The sequence below is a fragment of the Canis lupus genome, chromosome 29 (genome assembly GCF_003254725.2).
Source record: "Canis lupus dingo isolate Sandy chromosome 29, ASM325472v2, whole genome shotgun sequence".
Classification (NCBI taxonomy): Eukaryota; Metazoa; Chordata; class Mammalia; order Carnivora; family Canidae; genus Canis; species Canis lupus.
The window spans coordinates 35100734-35121622 of record NC_064271.1 but is presented as its reverse complement, the minus strand read 5'-3'; the positions used below and the strand labels follow the sequence as shown (position 1 = coordinate 35121622).

General features: G+C 36.9%; 1 long non-coding RNA gene across 3 annotated transcripts in view; it reads left to right on the top strand.

Moving 5' to 3' along the window:
- Positions 1-20889, top strand: part of LOC125754011 (uncharacterized) — a 165811-nt gene continuing 144922 nt past the window's right edge. For all 3 annotated transcript variants that reach the window (XR_007407181.1, XR_007407179.1, XR_007407180.1), the window contains exon 1: positions 1-109. This is a non-coding gene — a long non-coding RNA (uncharacterized LOC125754011). The remainder of the gene's footprint in view (positions 110-20889) is intronic.

Below are 20889 nucleotides of genomic sequence, written 5' to 3'. Positions count from 1 at the left end.
GCCCTGGTTTCATGGTCAAGAAGGAAAGAAGTGCTATGAAGGAGGTGGTGCTTCTCAAAGTTTGAACAAAGTCAGTAGAGAATATTGTCTGTTGGATTTAGCTATAAAGGTAGGTTTTTGAAGTAAGTGGGAATAGATTTGGGAGCATTCTGGGGAGAAAAACTTGGTTTCAGAATGAATGATGATATACTTGCCTTTCAGAAAACTTGGCTACAATTGGAAGGTTAGAGATGAGGTTATAGGGAGGGGAATATATATACTCAGGAGAAGCCACGATTTAAATGAGAGAAACTAGAACATTTTACTACTAGTGTAAGGAGTCAGCATGGAGGGAAAAAATAAAGATGAAAGCTGAGGACTGGTACAGCCATGTGATTGAACAGTTAAGAGGGCTTGGCTTTGGGAGCACTGGTGAGGAGACGGGCCCTGAGTAGGGGAAAGGTCATTTCCCCTGAAACAGGGGAGGAAGGATAGGAATGGACAAGAAAGATAATTATTGTCTGATGCTCTGTTTTCTTCAGGAAGCCAGAAATAAGGTTTTCCAGTTGGGTACACAAATTGGCTTACATATAAAACCAAATATTGTCTGCTTGCTGCTGAGAGGTTGGAATACAGATTTTTACAGTTAGCATTAAAATTTTGAGGAAATCTAATTAGTTTTTGAAATCAAAGTAGTTTGATAGTATTACTATTTTCTCAAAATAGGCCGTGCTCCTTAAACTGCATTTTTATGAGAACTATAGTGTAGATCTTCACTCAACACCTGTCTTTGAACCTAATTACTCATAGGAGAGCTCAACTAGCAAAATTTGGCCAGAAACAGTTGATTTGTGGAGTGAGTGGATCTTTTTTTTTAAGATTTATTTATTTACTCATGAGAGACTACAGAGAGAGAGAGAGAGGCAGAGACACAGGCAGAGGGAGAAGCAGGCTCCATGCAGGGAGCCCAATGCGGGACTCGATCCCGGGTCTCCAGGATCATACCCCGAGCTGAAGGCAGGAACTAAACCACTGAGCCACCCAGGGATCCCCCAGGATTTTTGTTTGTCACTTTACAGTTTAACTTTGAACAACTCAGACTTTAAGGGCACTGGCTGCCACCCCACCCCATACAATCGAAAATCTATGTATAACTTTTGACCCCCCCGCCAAAACTTACCTACTAATATCCTACTCTTAACCTGAAGCAAGAAGTTATCAATATTGATAACCTAGTTGATGAATGCATATTTTGTATGTTTTTGTATAATATACTGTATTCTTATAATAAAGAAGCTAGAGAAAATGTTAAGAAAATCACAAAGAAGGAAAGATGGAAAAACCCTTAAATAAACTGGTGGTTACCAGAGGGCAGATGATGGGGGAATGGGTTAACTAAAGGGAATAAGAATACAACTATCTTGATCCCTGAGTAATGTGTGCAATTGTTGAATCATCATTTTACACCTGAAACTAATATAACAATTATGCTTCAAAAAAAATCCCAAGAGAAAACACATTTACAGTGTTGTATTTATCAAGAAAAATCCATGTATAGATAGACCCAAGCAGTTTGACCTCATGTGTTCAAAGGTCAGTTGTAATTTGGAGGTGATGTTAATCACTTATTTTATGCCGCTTTTTATGTCTGCAAATTAGCTCCATTTGGTCTTGAAATTAATAGTCAAATGAGTTTGAGGCAGGATTTCAATGAGGATACAGAGGCAAAGGCTGATCAATTAGAATTGAGGGGCACCTGGGTGGTGCAATCAGTTAAATGCCTGACTTGGTTTCTGCTCAGGTCCTAATCTCAGAGTCGTGACATCGAGCCCTGTGTCCCGCTCTGCACTCAACGTGGAGTCTGCTTGGGACTCTCTCTTGCTCTTTCCCCTCTTTCTCCTCCCTTCTCTAAAATAACTCTTAAAAAAAAAAACAAAAACTGAAACCAATCCTCAGAAAATGAGGGGAGGAATAGGATGGATTTAGAGAAATGATCAATAATCATCCTGATGGCTCCTTAAGGGAGAGCCTTAAGTTTGTAGCCTAGGGAAGAACACATAATCGGAAACAAAGTGAGAAAAGATTATATATTGTATGCAAGAACTGAAAGGCGCTTTAGGAGATATATATACACACTCCATAGTCATATATTATTTTGCAGATGAAAAAATACTATCTAGTACTCCTAAGCACTCAACAAATATTTGTGGAAGGAATGAATAGTGAGTGAAAGAAAAAAAACAAAACAAAACTGAATCTCAAAGAGTGAAGTCATTTTCCTGAAGTTAGGGAACTGGTTTTTGGCAGAAGAATATGAAACCTTATTTTTCTGATGCCTAGGCCAATTGCCTTTCCATTAAATTAGGAATTGTTTCAAGGGATAATTATGGAGGAAAATAAAAATTACAAATTGAAAAGGAGCCAGTGCAGTAAACCACAAAAGAAATAAACTGCATTATCAGGAGTTTATAATGCAGTACTAATGAATTAGCCAGAAACATCCTGGACTGAATCCACAGAGCTTGAGATGCTTGGACCCCTGATGTTCCACTCTTGCCAATCTTACCGGTTACACTAAGAATGCACTTTTTAGAGCAAGGCAGATCTTACCCTCCCCCTCCTCCCTCCATTTTATGGCTGTAGATTCTCGGTGCAATGAAGATTGAGTGTTTTCCCCAAGGCAGCTGAGCTAATTAATGTCAAAGGTTGAATTTAAACCTGGGTTCATAGCTGAGTTTGAAATGATTCCTTCCAAGATTTCATCTTGTAAGATAACAAACAAAACCTATTTTTCATCTCTACCTTCTTCATCTCCTCTTAACCTGTTTGAGCTACAATGAAACACAAGAAGGGAATAAAGGAAGACTTTGTCTCTTATTGGAAAGAAATGATTTAATGACCATTGAAACTTAAAATGAGTTTTTATGGATCATTTTAAAAAAGTAAAACCAAAGTTACTTCATAACCAGACGGAACTATTTGTATGGGTTTGTGTGTCTTTTCCTCTGCTTTCTCTGTGCCTCATTTATTCCCTCTTGAGGTGCTAACTTCACAAAAACCTACTTATCCTACCCATCTCTGAGTACATCTAGAACTGAACAGCGATGGATTGTTACTCATTGTCATTCCTTCACAAATTTCTTAAAACTTCTAAGCAGTAACTGTGCTAATGCTGTGACGCAAAGATAAAAGTTGGCAAAGTTCCTGTTCTCCAAGAATGCATATTATAAATTTAGCCAAACAATAATGGAGAAAATGGAAAAATACTGTGAGCACCATGAACAAAACTTACGTCCTTCCAATGTGTGAGAAATGGCTGCAAATAGTTTATTTCCGGAAAAGGTGTGAAGCCAGTGAATGTGTCAGTCAAGAATTTTATGTGGTGATTCTCAAAGGTATGAAGCCACAACTCAAGGCTAAAGGGAACAGTTTGTTCTGCTCTGTGGTCATCTTTGTGGTTGAAGGAAGGACCTTTCAGGAAAATGAACCAGCCATTTCTGAAGGATAAGTGGACAAGGAGGAGGCGACTTGGTGAATTCCTGTCTGAGAATTAAATGTTAGGAGAAGGGGCACCTGAGTGGCTCAGTCAAGTGTTTGCCTTTGGCTCAAGTCCTGGTCCCAGGGTCCTGGATTGAGCCCCGTGTTGGGCTTTCTGCTCAGCAGAGAGCCCGCTTCTTTCTCTGCTGCTCTCCCTGCTTGTGTTCTCTCTGTCAAATAAAATTTTAAAAAAGAAGAAATCTAGAGAAGTTTCTAGTTGCCATTTGGCAACTAGAGTAGGAGTCAGGTGCTTGGGGCTATTTAACTTGACCATTTCCCATGTATGTTAAATTCTCCAAATCCATTTTCTTTTACCAAGGAGAATTAAGAACCAAAAAAAAGGACTAAGATGGTAAGGAAAAAAATGGGCTTAATTGGTAGACGTCCTAGTCTTTAACCAGTCATGAAGTAGATGTTACAGCAGCAACTTTAGTCCTTAGAAACAGAGGGGGCGCCCAGGTGGCTTATTAAGTTGTGTCCGACTCTTGGTTTCAGCTCAGGTTGTGATCTCAGGGTCATGATCTTGAGCCCCAAGTTGGGCTCAGTGCTCAGGGGAAGTCTGCTTGAAATTTTCTCTCCCCTATCTCCCTGGATCACATGTTCTGTGTAAATCTTTAAAAAAAAAAAAAAAAAAAAAAAGTCCCCAGTGTCTGGACCTGAAAACTAACTCAAGGCTAGAGTCTAACATGAGATAAGCCCTAGAAGTTTACTCATGTCAAATGTCTCCCAGACCAAGTTTAGCTCAGCAGCTAGAAGTGTTACAGCTTCAAGGCCTGTCGATGCGAAGTAAGATGTGTACAAAGATGGTATAGGTTGGCACAAAGATTATCAACCCAATTGCAGACTGAGTGCCTAAATCATCATTTTCTTTTTCTTTCTTTTCTTTTTTTTTTTTTTTTTTTTTATTCATGAGAGAGACAGAGAGGCAGAGACACAAGCAGAGGAAGAAGCAAGCTCCATGCAGGGAGCCCCATGTGGGACTTGATCCGGGTCCCCAGGACCAGGCCCTGGTCTGAAGGCGGTGCTAAACTGCTGAGCCACCCGGGCTGCCCTAAATTTTCAAGGGCACGTTGTGAATTTGTCTCATCTGAGCTTTTCCTGGTAGACGTATGATAGTAGGTAACTGTAAGCAGTGCTCATACATTCGAGACAGAAAAAGGAAGTCCTCTTAGAGACATGGCATCAGTTAGAGTCCAGAGTTGGTGATGGCTGGCAGATTGTAGTGCAAATTAGTGATAGACTGGAGATGCCGTGTGATCCACGGTGAGACTGGGATGGGGCTACAACTTAGTGGGCATCCAGTACTGCAATTACACCCCTGAAGAGGACAAGATTCTACACCAAAAAGGAGCAAAACAAATTCTAAACAGCACTTATGGGATGTTACGGGTTCTTAATATACCTTCAAATTTGTTTAGTTGGACTCTAATTAGTTGGGAGCTATGCCAATTCTATTCTATAGCTGTTGCTCATCAGGGCTGTTTTCAGCTGTGGCTAAGAAAAACAAGGACAATTGGAGATTTTTCACAACGCCTTAGAGATCATTATTGTTACTACAAGTGTTCAGATAAAGAAATCGAGCCTCAATGTGAGTAACTTGCCTAGGTGACAGAAGATTCAAATTCAGGTCTTTATAAATAGAAAATCCCTTCTCTTCTCCTGAGAGTGTACTTCACTTGCTTATAAAACCACTATTGGCAACTTTCCTTTAGAAAGAAGCCTCCCAAAATCTAGGCCTCGCTTGTCCTGCAAAAGATCTTATATCCCCAGTTACTTCCACCTATGGAATCTTTACTTCTAATCTTTTTTTTTTTTTTTTTTAACCCAGTGAGAGAGAAGGAAGTTAATTACCCCCTTTTGTGCCTCCTCAAAACTCCATTTGTGTCCACTTCTCATTCGTCTAAACCATTCCACCTGTGAATCATTCTGTTCAAATACTTGCACTGTTCCCATCTAGAATCCATCTCTAAGATTTTAAAAAGCTCTATTGAAGCATAATTGACCTACAGCACATAGCACGTATTTAAAGTGTGCAACTTGATAGGTTTTGACCTGTTACATATAATGTGAAACCATCACCATAATCAAGACAATATAACATCACACTGAAATTTCATTATGCCTGTTTTACTGCCTTCCTCCCCACCCCACCCTCACTCTGATGCTCCTACCTCTCTCTGTAGGAAGCCCCTGAGTTGCTTCCTATCGCTACACATTTTTTTTTATTTCCTAGAATTTTGTATAAATGGAATCATTTAAGGTGTGCCTTGTTTGGTTTCCTTAACTCAGCATGATGTTGAGTTCTATCTATACCTTTGCATGTACCAGTTCTTTCCATTTTATTGCTGAGTAGTGTTCCATTGTTGGAAATACTGTTGATCTGCTCACCTGTTGAGGAATATTTTGGTTATTTTCATTTATTAGGTATTAGAAAAGCTGCTACAGGTACTCCTATACAAATCTTTGTATGAACACCTACTTTAGTATGTCGTGGGTAAATGCTTAATAGTGAAACGGCAGGAAAAAAGGAGTCATGTTGAACTTCAGAATCTACCAAACTGTTGTCTAGAGTCGTTGTACCATTTTTACTTTCTACAGGCAAAGTATAAGAGTTTGTTTCTTCACATTATGACCAACACTTGATATGTTTGGGGTTTTAAATCTTAGCCATGCTATGAGATCCGTAGGAATAGCTTATTGTGGTTTTAATTTGCATTTTCCTGATGACTAAGGATTTGAGCATATTTTATCTTTTTAAAGATTTTATTTATTCATGAGAGACACAGGGGGTGGGGGTGCGCAGAGACACGGGCAGAGGGAGAAGCAGGCTCCATGTAGGGAGCCTGATGTGGGACTGGATCCCAGACCTTCAGGATCACGCCCTGGGCCGAAGGTGGTGCTAAACCGCTGAGCCACCTGGGCTGCCCGTAGTTGAGCATATTTTAATGTGCTCATTTGCCATCCTTAGATTTTCCTTGAAATGCTTATTCAAATCTTCTACCTAATCTTATTGAATTGTATTTTTAATATTGAATTTTAAGAGTTCCTTATATTTTCTGGGTACTAGTTTCTAATCAGATAGGCCTGTAAATATTTTCCCCAGCCTGTGGTTTATCTTTTCATTCTTTTAATAATGTTTGGGGCAGCTGTTTTAAATTTTGTAAAGTCCTACTTAAAAACTTTTTTATTGATCACATTTTGGTATCCTAGACCAAAGGTCATAGAGGGTGGTTGTTTTTATAAGGTTATATTGATGAGCTTTATACTTAACATTTTACAATTAGGTCAATGATGTACTTTGAATTTTTGTGACTCACACAAAGCATAGATAAACTTTTTATTGTTTTTTTTTTTTTTAAGATAAACTTTTTAAATGTACCATTATCCAATTATTTTGGTAGCATTTGTAGAAAAGACTATTTTTTTCCCACTAACATGCCATTGCACCTTTGTCAAAGATCAATTTTCCATATATATGTGGGGCTATTTCTAGACTGACCTTTTTTTGTTCCATTGGTCTATTGATCTGTCTTAAAACCAATATCACACTGTCTTCATTAATATAGCTTTATAATACATTCTGGAATCAGATAGCATTAATCTTATAGCCTATAGATTTTTCAAAAGTTTTGGCTGTTCCAGGTACTTTGCATTTCTATGTACATTCAAGATCATTTTGCTATCTATAATTCCCATTGAGATTGACTGGAATTCTATCTCAGCTTTAGACAGAATTGGGAGAATTGACATCTTAACCATATTAAGCAGATCTTTCCATTTATTTCAGTCTTTTAATTTCTCTCAGCAAGATTTTCAGTTTTCTATGTATCTTCTACATTTCCTGATTTCTTTCCAAGCATTTCAGTTTTTGATGCTACTATAAATAGTAGTTTTAAAATTCAAATTAATTGCTCATTGCTAACATACAGAAATACAATTGATTTTTGTATGCTTTTTCTGCAGACTTGCTAAACTCTTTAGCTCTCATAGCTGTGTGTGTGTGTGTGTGTGAGCGCGCGCGTGTGTATTGTCCACATAGACTATCATCTCTGCAAATACCTAATTTTACTACTGCTTTAGAAATCTGGATATTTTAATTTTTCCCCCTTAGTCTGTGGTTAGAAATGCCAATAAAATGTGAAATAGAAGTGATGAGAGCACTATTCTGGTGTTTTCAACCTTAGGGGATAAGCATTCAGTTTCTCACCATTAAGTAGGATATTAGGTGTAAGTTTTTCATTGATGCTCTTTATCAGATAGAGGAAGTTTACTTCTATTACTATTTTGCTGAGTTACTTTCTATTATGGGTGGATGTTAGACTCTTTTCAAATATTTTTTTGTACCTTAGATTATATGATTTTTATTGATTCATACTGTGAATTAAATGGACTGGTTTTAAAATGCTAAACTCCCCTTAAAATCCTGGGGTAAATAAAGTTATCCTGGTTTTGCATATACTACATGTAAAATACATTATAGTTGTATTTATCTCTCTAAATATATACGTATAATTACGTTGTACATGTAAGTACATCATATACACACCTACATGCATGGTTGGCAAATGGCAGCGATGAGGTGGCCAGAAACCAGGTCTTAGTGGGCCTTGTATATCATCCTGAGGTAAGTCTTATTCTCCTGAAAATTGTTAGTTTTTAAACAATATCTTAGCATATAATCTACATTTTAGGAATGTGCCCCTATAAAGAATACAAAAAATTGGGCTGAATTGACAGAAGGACTAATCTGGAGATTTTTAGAGAAGTCTTAGGAAGTGATGATGAGGGTATAAATGTACATGACCGTGTACTTTAAATTGCTCTAATATTTTAAAATTACTAGTCTAGTTCCCCATCCTCAAGTTGACTGTAAATCCCTTGAAGATTTATTCCAACTCACTATTTTTATACCTCCCAGTGTCTACGAAAGGGCTTGGTGCACTTGTGCCCAATAAATACTTCCATTATATTTACACAGAGCATCAGTTAGATACAACTCCATCCTTCCCTCTCCACACACACACAAAATTGTCAACGCTTTAACTTGGGTAAAGTTTGCTAATAGCCATTTCCAGACATGAGTTTCTTTTAACTTCTTTCAAACTAACTAGAAGTGAGTCATTTTTATTTTCAGCTAGAGAATAAGAAAGAACCCACGAGATTGTTAATTAGCCAAATCACCCTTCATCTGAAAACAGCAAAAGATTTTTAAGCCAATTAAAAAAAGAATCACCAAACTGTGCTCTGGCAGATTGTGGCAGTTGGGACCTTGGTCTGGGTTGACAGGAGATTTGTTTTTCAGTTTCTGTCCCGACATTTCAACAGCACACAATCCTTGTTACAAAACACCCGTACGTAATTCCTATGCAAGCCCGTGGAATTATATATGCCACTATGTCCCCGAGGGGAAAATGTTGCTAGATACCTTACCATGTAGGTTTCTTCCAAAGGGAATTTTATGAATTTCTGTTGCTTAAGCTCTCTATACAGAAATGACCCTGCAATTCTGTTGTGAACAAGAAAGTAACATTAATAAATTCCGAACTGAGAAGATCACATATATTTTGAATATACATTACATAGATTCAAATAGTACATTTCTCTATGGTGACCACTTCGATTTTGTCTTAATGCATTATCTATGTTTAAACTTTTTGACATTTGTGGTCTCCCACGTGACCAGTACTGTGCTAAGTACTGGGTATATAAAGATATTGATCATGTCTTAGTTTCTTAATATAGACAGGTTCATAAATATTTGATTTTGATATGCTTTGGGTTGTGATACAGATATGCATTGTATACTTTTTTGTTGTTGTTGGAACGCAGGGAAGTTGACCACTGTCATCAGTATTAATGGTTAGCTCGTTGAAAGCATGCTAAAGCGTTAACTAGCTAGAATACTCCTCAACCACTTGGATCTTGGATTTGGCTTCCTCCCACTCTATTAAAGTGGCTCTCTAGATAATGGTAAATTCTTTCATGACAAGCAATAGTAAATTAACTCCTTAATAGCAAACCTGTTTTTATTTTCTTAATTCTAATCTTCAGCTTTTGATACCATTGAACGTCACCTCCTCCTTGATTGGGTTTCACTTACCAGTTTTTTGATCCTTGGCCTGTTTCATCTGTAAAACCATTTTAAAGTGACCAAAAGAGCAGACCCTATCTATGTGCCAGGCACTGTTCCAAGCATTTTACTGATGTTAAGTCACTTAATTTTCTTGACAGCCTCATGAACTTGGTATTTTTCCCATTTTACAGGTGAGTGATTCAAAGCATAAAAAGTTAAACTTAAGGCTATGTTGTTCAAACAAAATTTACTATATATCTACATCAGAACTATTTAAGTTGTAACATGTAAAACTCTGGTAAGAAGTGTTGGATTTTAGGTCTCTGGTTTTTCTGTGTCTACTTTATAGTCCTGAATTCTCTTATCTGGTATTCCACATGCTTTAGTACTAGTTTGTTCATTGAGTATAAATAGTCGTGGTTTCTTCTAACGCCTTCTATATTTTTTCCCTTCGTGAATGTGTCAACTTTTATAACTTTAATCATTGTCTCTCTGGTGATGTACTCCAAATCCTCAACTAAGCCATGTCCTGTTTCCCAAGCTCCACATCTCTTTGGATGCCTTTCAATAGAGTACATCCATTTCTCCAAGCTCTCAAAATTGTCAAAAATTGCTTTCTTCACCAAACCAACTCCTAAACTAGATTTCCACAATGTTCTTGGACTTGTGCAAGCTTCAAATGTTAACTGTCTTTACTGACCCCTTCAGATTTTAATAGTCCTAGGCATTCAGTTGCCAGGTAAAGCTTTTTCCACTCAAGTCCAGTGCCCATGAACACTGGCATGGCCACTGCAATAGCTTACTCTTCTTGTCCCTGCAATGAGGCCTACTTGTAGATGCCAGATAACTCTTTGTAAGGTACACTTTAAAAAAAATTTTATTTGACAGCACACAAGCAGGAGGAGCAACAGGCAGAGGGAGAAGCAGACGCCCATTGAGCAGGAAGCCTGATGTGAGGCTCAATCCAAGGACTCTGGGATCATGACCTGGGTGACCTGGGCCAAAGGCAGAGATTTAACCAACAGAGTCACCCACGTGCCCCTTCTAAATGTGCTTTTCATCATGTGTCTCCAGTGTACACAGACCTTCAATGACTAATAACACAAACCCAACAGACTTAGCATTCCTATTTCCAACTCCTTATATGGCTCATAATTACTTCAGCCTGGATGCCTTCAACTTCCCCTGTCCCCCCAACCTGTCTTTACAGGCTATAATCTACTTATCCTTCAGGGCCCCAGTGAAATTACATTTCCTTCAGGAAAATTCTTCTGTAACTTCTTTGATTTCTTCAGCGAACCTCTGCATCTCTCCAAGATCTTCCCCCGCCCCCCCCCCCCACCGTTTTAATGATTTCTAATCTTTTGTATAAGGTTGGAAGTCCTTTGAGAGCAGAGCCTCTGACTCACCTTTGAATATTTGTAGGGCAAAACCTAGGAGTGGGAATATATTTAGTAACTGCTACTAAAACTTTGTAGAATTACTCAAATAGTGAATAAGAACACCTGTGACAGTTTATGGATATGATATTTTGAGATGCATGCCACAGAGTTGGTGAATGCCTTATTCTGTGGAAAAGTACCTCCTTTTCTCTTGCAAGATGGCTGTTTTAAAGCAGAAAAATGAAATGTGTTCCCTGGAGCTGAGTCTTAGACCAGGGCTAGATTTGTGCTGGCATTGGTGTTAAGCTCCAGGGTTAGTATGTTGGTGTTAGTATTGCTTTTGTGTCTCCATCCTGGCTATTTCTTAAATTGAGTGCTTTCTCCAGGACCCCACACTTAAAATGCCATTAAAAATTAATCAGTCACAGTCAAGATTGCATATTATTTAAGACTTAAGATTTCAAAGTTTGATATGTTTAGCTTTTGCTGAAACACCTGTTACTAGATCATCTTCTCTATTTCCCCACATGTATCCATGATACTTCTCATTCAACTGGATAGAAAAAAAACAAAAATATCCTCGTATATTTTAGAGTTCTGACTGCTGTATTTTGAAAGGGTGCTAATTGGTATTATAAACGGGGTCATCTGTGGGGTTTTTGGTGTAGGGTTATGTGATCAGCAATATTATGTATATGAGTTATTTAACTTAAAAATTGACTATAGGTGCACTTAAGAGGGTTCATGTTTGATGTAGGAGCATTGAAACAGCATGTGGGGTTTTAGTGAATGTTTTTCAGCATTCTTAATATATTAGCTGTTTAAATTCAGTTCCATCATTATCACATTAAACAGCTGGAATGTTGTATAGCAAATAAACCCAAGATTTACTCAGTCTCTGGCTCCAATCTTGCCTCTACTACTTAAACAACTTCATGCAAGCAACCTGTCCCTCAGGTATTTCTCCTGTTAAATGGGGATAACAATGTATATTTTTCCTAGAGTTTTTATAAGGAAATAAAATACCTGGAAAGCACTTATTGCTGAATCTGACATACTTTATCATAAAAGTGATAATTTTGTTCTTTGCTTTTTAAAATGTTCTTATACTATCTTGAATTGTAACTACTAAGTTCATTACTTCTTTTTTTTTTTTTTTTTTTTTAATTGAAGAATTAGGATGCCTCGGTGGTTCAGTCAGTTAGGTGTCTGCCTTTAGCTTGGGTCATGGTCCTGGGATCAAGCCCCACATCAGCCTCCCTGCTCAATGGGGAGCCTGATTTACCCTCTCCCTCCGCAGCTCCCCCTATTTGTGCAAATACACTCTTTCTGTTAAATAAACTGAAGTATCATTGACAATGTCACATTAGTGTCAGGTGTACAGCATAGTGATTTAACACTTAAATTCATTATGAAATTACCAGAATAAGCCAAGTTACCATCTGTCACCATACAAAGGTAATACAATATTGACTATATTCCCCATGCCATATATTACACCCCCATGACTTATACCTGGAAGTTTGTATCTCTTGATCTCTCTTTACCCATTTCACCCCTTGCCCCCATCTCCCTTCTCCTTTGACAAACCTCAGTCTGTTTTCTGTATCTGAGTCTGATGCTGTTTTGTTTTTTTAGATTCCACATAAAAGTGAAATCCTAAAGAATTTTTCGTATTTCACTTAGCGTAATGTCCTCAAAGTCCATCCATGCTATAGCAGATGGTTAGATTTTGCTTTTGTGGCTGAAGAGTATTCCATTGTTCTGTTGACCCTGGCAAAATGCAGAGGTTAGGAGTGTTCTCCCCCACATGCAGTCAAAAGTCCACGTATAATTTTGACCCCCCCAAAAACAAAACAAAACAAAAAAAAACTTAACTGCCAGTAGCCTACTATTGATGGGAAGGCCTTACCAATAACACCTAGTCAAGTAACATATTTTGTATATTATAGACTGTATTAAAGTAAACGACTAAACGAGAATTGTGATAACGTATACTTAAATATACACTGTATTTATGGAGAAGACTATTATAGGTAGAACTGCACAGTTCAAACTTTTGTTCAAATTTCAACTGTATATACACATGCACCACATTTTTTTCATTCATTGATCCATCCCTGGGCACAGAAGTTCCTTCCAAATCTTGGCTTTTGTTAGTAACGTGATAAACATAGAGGTGCATATCTTTTTTCAGTTAGTGTTCTCGCTCTCTTAGACATATACCCAGAAGTGGAATTGTTGGATCACCTGGTAGCTCTAGTTTTTATTTTTGAAGATGCTCCATACGGTTTTCCATAATGGCTTTAGCCCTTTACATTCCCACTAATCCATGCATGGGATTTCCTTTTTTTTTTTTTTTTTTTTTCCTTATTTTTACCCCCAGCACTTTTTTTTTTTTTTTTTTTAAATAGTCATTCTGACAGAGGTGAAGGTGAAGTGGAAGCAGCACTGGGGGACCAGGCCATTCGCTAGCACTTGGCACAGCTCATGGTGTCACTCAAGCAGTGTAGGGGAAGAGTCTGGTCACCCAGAGTGGCCGGCAGTGTCTGCGGGCAGGACAGCTGATTGTCCACTGTATTCAGGTGGGTTGTGATTAATACTTGCGAGTAAGTATCTGATATATCAAGTCTTTATTTCTTCTCATTTCTATCCTAGGACCTGTATGCTATTTTAAAAATATCTCTTACTCTCCCAAACACCCATGGAAACAGTTCATTCTTAATCATTTTTCGAGTTCCATAATGTAGCAAAATACTTGGTTCACAGTAGGTGCTCTATAATGTCTGGTGGATAGATTAAAAAAAATATGCAAGCCTATTAGATATCTGATAGGGGTTGCCATAGGCAAGTGATTAAACTTCAGACATTTAATAATTCGTGTTACCTGATTAGGGCATTTTATTGCTAGTATCTGCTATTGTTTTAGTTAATTCTTTTTTTCCCTGCGAATCACATGCAGAAGTTGTGGTTGGGATAGCTGGCTGTGTTTGGAATAATTAGTATGTTCAGATTGCACGTCTGTGGCTGCGTTTGTAGAACATTGACATTTGTAACTATTTTAACTTAGAGACACTTGACTCACTTCTTTATGGCAGAGTTTTACATATTCTAAGATCTAGTGTTATTTTTACTAGCTGAAATCTCAGATGACAGATACAATGTTAAAGTGAATGGGCTACATTTAAAAAAAAAATTTGACATTTTTATCCCCTAGCAGAGGCAGATTTTTATTGGTGTTTGACTGTGGGTTCAATATTATAAGTGGGTAGCCATACTTCTCAATTCAGAATGAAATGTTTTCTCATGAAACAAATTCATGGTCTATATAAGATAACTCAAAAGGATTACTGAGAATTCTTGTAGTTCTTTAAATCTTCATATCAATAATATGTGTGAGATTGGGGCTATCATATTTCCATCTACCTTCATGCACACATGTATATTAAGTGTAACAAAAATAATGTCGAAATGAATCAAGAACTTTTAATGTTATATCCAGGTTCACATTGGGAAGTCTTGGGAGTGGAGGGCTATCAGTTATGTCAAGGGCTTAATTTCTTTGGCATATATTGATCTTTCCTTCACAACTACAGTATGAACATTTTATTTCTTTTGAGTGGTTAAATCAAGATAGAGGAAATCTTTAAGGTCCTCCAGGGAAACAGGACCAACGGAACATAGACTAATTTAAAGGAATTGGCCCATATGTTTATGGAGGCTGAAAAGTCTTCTGATCAGTTAACTGCAAATTGTGTCTGAGGTAGCGTAGTTCCAGCCCAAGCGTAAAGGCCTGAGAACCAGGAGGGTTGATAGTAAAAGTCAAATCCCAGAGCAGCAGATCCATGTCCAGATAAATAGTCAAGCAGAAAGAGAGCATTCTCCATTCGTCGGCCTTCAAGGATTTGAATGATGGCCATCCACATCATGATGGACACTCTATTTTACTCAGTCTGCCTGAAATGCTAATCTCTCCCATAAAGCTTGTCACTAAAAAACCCAGATACGATGTGTGACCAACTACCTGAGCACCCTGTGACCCAGTCAAGTTGACACAGAAAACGAACCATCATGGATAAAGGAGAGCGCACATGAACTAAAGACCCTTGAGTCGGTCATGTCTATTGATGTGTGGACTTGAGAGGACTTCCACAGTAGACTGAAAAGCTTTGCACCAGTTTCGATGGTTATAATAGTTTATGGCTTTTAATTCCTAACTTTTTCACTTTTGCTGCTTATGTGCACACACATGTGCGCACTTTCACACCCACGTTCCTTAAACGTAAACAGTCTTTATTCTATTTCAAAGGTGAAAGTATTTTTCTCCAATGCCAGCTACTTAAAAGGGAAAAAAATCTATAAAATTCTACATAAAGTGAATACAATCTTGAAAAATGAAACCATTTATATTAAACAAGCTTGACATAAGCAGTTTTCTGGGACTGGCCTATGCTATTAAACATCAATGCTAATGCTTTGACGCGCCTGGCTTTTAGATTACAATAGATTCATCAAATGTTTGGCATACCAAAGAAAATACATAATTTAATTTCATTTTCAAAACAGACTCTTTGAGCCATCACAAGAACACAGCACTATTGTCACTATATTAAAAGCTTTGTGGTGGTGGTAAATTATTTTGAAGTACTGATTGTGTTACTGTGCCAATTTCATTTTACAAATCTGCTTGATGTATATAAGAGAACATCATTAGATTTCTGCTCCGTGGCTCGTGGAAATCCTCCAGTGCTTTCTGAATATGGAGCCTGTTCCATACACTCGCCTCCCCACCCACCCATTCCTTCGTTAATACCCTACTAGTGTATTTACCCAAGACTGTGGTGCACAGTGGAGCAGTCAACTATTAATCTAAGGTATCTTTCATGCTTACAGAAACTCTGATATACCTAAACCTCTAATCTAATATCTTTTCAGACTTCAAACTTTTCTCTTAAACCTTGTCAGTAAGGAAAAATCTCACCAGATTTATGTTAGCTACCCAAAGGGATGCTTGCTGTTTATCTGGAGAATCACAAACTTGGCAAATGATCGCCAAATTGGGGAGGCATCCCACACATAGAATAATTCATGCCCTAAAGAGAAAATATTCTTGGATATAAATTCACATCACAAAAGTGTCTCATTCTGTTTCACTTCACGACAGAGGAGGTGTGCTCTAGCTTAATGAATGGTGAAGAATATGTAAATTTCTATGGAATTTTAAGTCTTACCATGTTTTCCCACTTGCTGCAGTTTGAATTCCATTTCTGTTGCCTCCAGTGCCACTTTACACCATCATTGATGTCTTAATTTACATTTATTTGTGATATTCTATGGATTTTGATAGGTGCAAAGCCATGAATCTGCCACTCTAGTAATGATATAACACTGTTCCATCACCACCCCCCCAAACTCCTTTACGCTACCCCTTTAATCCCTCTTCATGCCCCATTCCTGATAACTACTGATTTGTTTCACAGTCCTGCCTTTTACAAAATTGTATATAAATGGAATCACAAGACAGCATTCATGTCTGACTTAGCCAGATGGGTTCAAGATCCATCCATGGTACTGCGTGAATCAATAATTTGAGCCTTTTCTAGATTAGTATTCCATTGTGTGGATAGACCACAGTTTATCTGTGGAACAGCTGAAGTTTCATCTGGGTCATTTCCAGTTTGGGGCAGTTAGGAATGAAGTTCCTATATACTCATGTGCAGATGTTTGTAGGAACTTAAGTCTTCTCATTGGCTAATACCTAGGAGAGGTCATATTGGATCATAGGATAAATGTAAGTCTAATTTTATAAGAAACTGCTCAATTTCCAAAGTTGCCTTTACTGTTTTGTATTCCCATTAACAATGTATGAGAGTTTTGGTTGCTCCACCTACTTGTCAGCTCTTACTATTGTCAACATTTAAAAAAAAAAAAAACTATTCTAAAATGTTTTGGTATCTCATTGTGATTTAATTTCTATTATCCTTATGACTAGGGTGTTTAGTATCTTTTCAAATACTTTCACATAAATTATCTGGGGATATTATCCATTCACATAGTAAGCTCAGTTATACTTATTGGATGGTCTTCATACAGAGTTTTGAGAGATCCTCCTATATCCTTGATACAAGTCCTTTGCCACAAAAGCAATTGACAAATATCTTCTGTTGGTCTGCAGCTTATCTCCTTCTCTTCAGCGTCTTTAACAGGGAAATTTTAACTTTATAGTCTAATTTTGTAATTTATATGGTACTTTTGGTATCCTATCTTAGAACCTTTTGCTTTATCTAAGGAGTCAAAGATTTTCTCCTGCATGTCTTTTTTTTTTTTTTTTCTTTCTCCAGAAGTCCTTTTATTTTTCACTTTTACTTGTATATCTGTGACAACATTTTTACATGTATATCTGTGATCAACTTTAACTTTTCTATAATGGGAGAGTCCCTTTCTTGCCTATAGACATCTAATTATTCCTGCAACCTTTAAAAAAAAAAAAAAAAAAAAAAAAACCTCTTTTTCTACTGAATTACATTTGCATGTGTATCAATAATTGGACTCTTTGTGTGATTCTTTTCCCGGACTCAGTTCGGTTCTGTTTTCCTATGTTCCTGTTTTTTTTTTTTTTTTTTTTTTTATCAATATCACTTTTATTTTGGTAGTTGACATACAGCATTAGGTATACGATGTAGTGATTCAACAGTTCCACACATGACCCAGTGCTTATCACAGCAGGTGCCCTCTCTTATCCCCATATCAATACAACATTTATTGGTCATCTTAACTTTTTTATGATTGCCTTAACTTTATGGTAAGTCTTGGAATTGAGTAGCAGGAGTGCTCCAAATTTGGTTTTTCCAAACTTACTGTGTCCTTCATGCAAGTTTTAGAATCAGTTTATGGTTATCTACAAAAATTCTGAGATTTTTGAATGGGATTGCCTTGAATCTATAGACCAAATTGGTGAGAATTAACATCTTAACAATACTGAATCTTCTAATCCATAAACACAATGTATCTTTTCATTAATCTAGTTTTCCTTGGATTTCTTTCATCTGTGTTTTATAATTTACCATCTAGAGATCCTAAACATATTTTGAAGAATTTATACATAGTTTTTTTTATCCTATTATTCAAGATATTTTTGTCAATTTTCAACTATTTGTTGCTTATGTGGTAATCTACATTTTTTTTTTTTTGTATGTTGACCAGTGTTCTGTGATTTTGCTGAACTCCCCCCACCCCCCATGGTTTTTTCATAGCTGCTTTACTATCAAAGAAGCCTTTTTTTTTTTTTTAATGTCTTAATCTGGTATTGCACTTAGTAAAAGTCAATTGAAAAGATGACTGTATTTTTATCTAAGGGAAGAGACTAGTGCTATCACTGAATAAAATACATTTTTTAAATCCTCAAATTGTGTGAATAAATAAGTTAAATATATTCCAGATCTTAAGATACTTCAGTAATTTAAAGTTTTATTAATCTTCCTGCTTAATCTGTGTTAAAGATGAACTGTTTCTATTTCTTGGCTGCTTTATTCCTATGGGAATACAATTCCATTTCAAGTAATAAGAGCTCAGTCAATTTACAGAAGCAGGTTTTAAATTTAGAATTAAAGATCACTTAGCCCAGATGCTTTTATCTTTCACCTCCAGAAAACAAAACAAAAGTGAAGCTTGAGAGGCAGACACTGCAAAAAAATAAAAAAATAAAAAAAATAACTTTTATATGACCATTTATCTGTTCAACTGTTTTCCACATAGTGAGGGGACATTTTTTGTTGAGAACCTAGTTCAAAACATTCCAAACTTGGGAAAGTGTATTGTTTCATAACAAAGTATCTCAACACATGATAACAAACGTTAACAATTTAACATAGTTCTGCAGATGAGTGGTTTAGCTGGGTTGTTCTGGGTCCTCATTAGAAATTGCAGATACACTAGATAGGGTTTTGTTCCTCTAATGGCTTAACACGAGCTACAGGATGTGCTTCCAAGAGGACCTACTCATTAGCAGTTAACTGGAGATGTCTCCTAGACCTCTCTGTAGAGTTCATGACCTGAGCAGTTGGGTTCTCCCGCAGTGATCAAAGAAAAAGGGCAGGAAACCATGCATGAGAGCACCAACATGAAGCACAGTGCCTTTGATGTAACTCCTGAAAGTGACATGCAATCCCTCCACCGTCCTCTAGTGGTCACACAAACTAAGCTTGGTACAGTGTGAGAGTGGTTCTGCAAGTGCATCGATATCACATGATGGAGATCATGGGGACCATTTTGAAAGTTGGCAGTTGTCATTTAGTAAAATAGGATAATATAAAATAGCATGAAAAGCAACTTAAATCATTTTTTGTGTGTGTGAAAGTAGACCTTGGGGAAAGAAAATCTTAATCCTTCAAATGTGTTAGGGACAGATGTGCTGATTCTACTGGTTTGGGTTGATCCGAGAATATTTCTTGCGCCTATTCTGAAAGATTCATTTATGATCACATATTGAGTAGTTCTGTGATTTTTGCAGATGATATATTCAGCGAATGACAGGGGAGAAAGATTTCACCAGCTGTTACCATGCAGAAAAGAAGAGTGCAGCAAAAGAAACCTAAATCTGTATCCCCAAATCACAAGACAACAAAAAGCTCTTTCAGATCCTGGTGGGACTTTACTAATGTGAAGTGGTTGATAGAAACTTCAGGATTCCACACTGCTAGGTCACAGATAAATCATTCCGTACTCAGCTGATACTGAAAACAGTTCGGGCCCCCTGAACACTTCTAGTTTTCGTACCCTAATAACACTTAGGGGAAATCATTTACTTCGTTTCTTCTTAAAAGAGGCTTTTTAGATAAAATGAGAAATCAGAATGCCAGTCAGGTCTTGATTTTTCCATCTTAATTTTATCATGTGAGACTTTCTTAATCACTGCAGAGAGACCTGATGTTTGTGAGCTGGTTTTGACCCAAAACTTCATTTTTTTTTTTTAAAGTAGAAATGATGTTAAAAAGCCCATTTTGGGGGAGGCATGGAACAAGTAATAGCATAATTATGAGAGGGGGGAAAAGAGATAAATAAAATCTTAAAAATGTTATCCCGGTTCCACCACTGAGATAATATAAAGCTAATTTAAGATTTTTGAGTATACTTGTTTATGTAAAAATTATGAAATGGCGTACACAAAAATCCTGATTGTTTTTGTTCTGTGGATATGCCAATTTTGAATCCAAAATAAGGTATTTAGATATTTTTGTTATCTTCATTATTAAAAATATGAAATGAATATTCTAGAATACAAAGTATTCCTTTAAAATTCCTTAAGTATTTTCTTCTGGTAAATTCTCAAACATGCAATTACAATGGCTTTCCAGAAATCTCCACCAACTTATATTCTTGCCAACTCTGCATCTTAGCAACATTTATTTTAACTTCTCCAAAAGGCAAATGATTTTGTTTTAACGTCCAAATCTTTAAGTAGTGAATCTTCAAAAATATATTTGGTGTTTCATAATTTGGATTTTTTTTAAAATTGCCTCTCCTTTGTTCTCTCCCTTACTGTTCTCGTTACAAAAGACTTGATTAATCATAATACCCTCTAATCACCAGTCCATTCCCATTTCTCTATTTCATGTGTGTATATTTCTAATAATAAACATCAAAGTACCCACCACATAACTCAGTAACTGAAATGTATCCAAAACTGATCTGTCTGTGGACATACTATCCCCTTGCCACCATGAGAGTTAAACACTATTCTGCTTTTGTATTTATTATTTTATTGCCATTTTAAATAGCAAGTTGTACAGTGTTTAAATGTCCACCAAGACAGTATTAACTTGTCATTGTTGTTAGATCTTTAGAACAAGGATATTACCCAAGTTCTCTAAGAATTCACTTTTTTTTACCCAAGCAGTATGCTAATGTTCAATGCTGCAT